This window comes from Bubalus bubalis, chromosome 7 (assembly GCF_019923935.1).
Source record: "Bubalus bubalis isolate 160015118507 breed Murrah chromosome 7, NDDB_SH_1, whole genome shotgun sequence".
Taxonomy (NCBI): Eukaryota; Metazoa; Chordata; class Mammalia; order Artiodactyla; family Bovidae; genus Bubalus; species Bubalus bubalis.
The window spans coordinates 32,936,396-32,939,172 of NC_059163.1; positions in this window are offsets into that span (position 1 = coordinate 32,936,396).

Sequence of the window (2,777 nt, forward strand, 5' to 3'; positions counted from 1 at the left end):
ATTGTTGTTCAGTTGCCCAGTCATGTCCAACCCTTGCGATGCCATGGACTGCAGCACACCAGGCCTCTCTGACCCTTACCGTCTCCTGAAGTTTGCCCAAGTTCATATTCATTGCATCTTTCATGCCATCCATCCATCTCATCCTCTGACACCCTCTTCTTCTTCCCTCAATCTTTCCAGCATCAGGGACTTTTTCAATGAATCAGCTGTTTGCATCAGATGACCAAAATACTGGAATTTCAACTTCAGCATCAGTCCTTCCACCAAATATTCAGGATTGATTTCCCTTAAAATTGATGGTTTGATCTCCTTGCTGTTCAAGGGACTCTCAGGAGTCTTCTCCAGCAATCACAGTTCAAAGGCATCAATTCTTCAGCACTCTGCCTTCTTTACAGTCCAACTCTCACACCCTTACGTGGCCACTGGGAAGATCATTGCCCTGACTATACAGACTTTGTCAACAGAATAATGTCTCTGCTTTTTAACCCAGTCTCTAGGTTTATCATAGCTTTCCTGCCAAAAAGCAAACATCTTCTGATTTCATGGCTGCAGTCACCATCTGCAGTGATTTTAGAGCCCAAGAAGAAGAAACCTGTCACTACTTCCATATTTTCCCCTTCTACTTGCCATGAAGTAATGGGGCCAGATGCCATGATCTTAGCTTTTTAATACTTAGTTTTAAGCTAGCTTTTTCACTCTCCTCCTTCACCCTCATCAAGAGGCTCTTTAGTTCCTCTTTGCTTCTGCCATTAGAGTGGTATCATCTGTATATCTGAGGTTGTTGATGTTTCTCCTGCCTATCTTGATTCTAGCTTTTAAGTTATCCAGTGCAGCATTTCTCATGAAATCAAATGAAACACTCTTTCAAAACTGAGGGCAAAATACAGATAGTCCTCTACCCTTATCCACCCAAAAAGAATGCATTGCTGGGAAATCTACCTTACAGAAAAAAACTGAAGGAAAACCTATGGCTTAAGAAAGTAAACCCAGGCTACAATTCTAATCACCATGGTAAACCACAGAGCACTGATAAAGGTAAGAAATTATATAAGACAGTATAAGTGCATATAGGCTTCCCAGATGGCGCTAGTGATAAAGAACCCAGCTGCCAACGGAGGAGACATAAGAGACATGAGTTTGATCCCTAGATCAAAAAGAGTCCCCTAGAGAAGGGCACAGCAATCTACTCAGTATTCTTGCCTAAAGAATCCCATGGACAGAAGTGCCTGGCAGACTACAGTCCATAGGGCCACAATGAGTTGGACACTACAGAAGCAAATTAACACACACACAAACACACACACAAGTGCATTTATATTCTCCTTTTCTTTCTTAACAAATATAAAAAGCAGGCATGTAAAACATGTATATAGTTGTATTTCTAGACATATGACACATTGTTAATATATTTTAGAGGTAAGGGGAATGCAGCAGAGGTAAAGGCCCTGAGATGACAGGGTTGTGCAGTGGCTTAGGCCCAGGGGAGGTGCTGTACCTGGGATACACAGCCTGGGGATGATGAGTCAAAGTTCGACTTCTGGCCACAGAGGAAGTCAGAGACCATCAGCAGTATGTTCCTAGTAATGACCTATCAGAGCTACCGCTTGGAACCCATGGCTGGGTTACAGAGAAGCAGTGGTGTGAACATGGTAATTGTGGATCAGAACCCTGACTAGGACCCATGGTGAGGCACAGAGTGTCTGCACTGTTGCCCCAGCAATGGTAGGCTAAAGCCATGACTCAGGACCCAGGAATGGTGTGTGAAAGAGCAGCAGCTCAGCCTAGGTAATGGCCACTCAAAACCAAGACTAGGATTAACAGGGTGAGACCCAAATAAACAGCAGCATGACCACAGTTGTTATAAGACAAACCAGGGAGCAAGGCGCAGATCAGAAACTCCAGTTGCACAGAAGGTAAGGCACTGTGACACCTCAATCAGGGAAAGCAGGGTACAGAGTGATGGGGAAACACCTTGACCCCAAGATCAGGTCTCACCACAGCAAAATTTCAGCCTCAGGAAGGACACAACAGCAGGGACCCTGGGCAGCTCTGTCTTGAATCAGTGTAGGTGCACACTGTGGAAGTGCTCAAGAGCAAGACTGCAAAGGTCATGATGATGAGGTTGCTGGAGTTCCCCTGCACTATTTTTCCCCTTGGGCTGAAATCCCTCTGAGGGGATGTCTGCCAGTGCCAAGCTCCTCTGAGCTACAGGAAGGGGTGGGAGAGGTAAACTCTTTCTCACACTTTTCTACATGGTGATCCTCAGACTTTGCAATATGCAGGGTTTCTGCTGCTTCTTCATTGTAGTCCAGAAATTTCCCAAAGTAATTTCCAAACAATTTCCCAAAGTAGTTGTTCATTTATTGGTTTTGCTATTTTCGTGAAAGATATAAGCGTTGGGACCTCCTAACCATGCATCTTGTTGATGTCACCTTTCTCTAATTCTGTGTCAAGGAAACAGCAGACACAAGAGCCTCTCATTTGCAGTGATTTACACTAATCTTCTTTCTTACATAATATAATTGATTTGTGTGTAAAAGTTCATCGACTTTTAGATTGGTGACGGCGGTGACAAAACAGTAATAAACACACTATAATCTCGAAGTGTTCTATACTTTTCCCTTTCACCTGATTTCCACATCTGCTGACTATATGTGTAATCTATTTACTTTACGCATAGGAGTTATAATTTAGCTTCTGATTGATGTCTTCTGGATATAAGCCTGAGCAATAGAAAAAGTCTTCAGTAATTGCTTAAAGTACTGCATATGCACAAG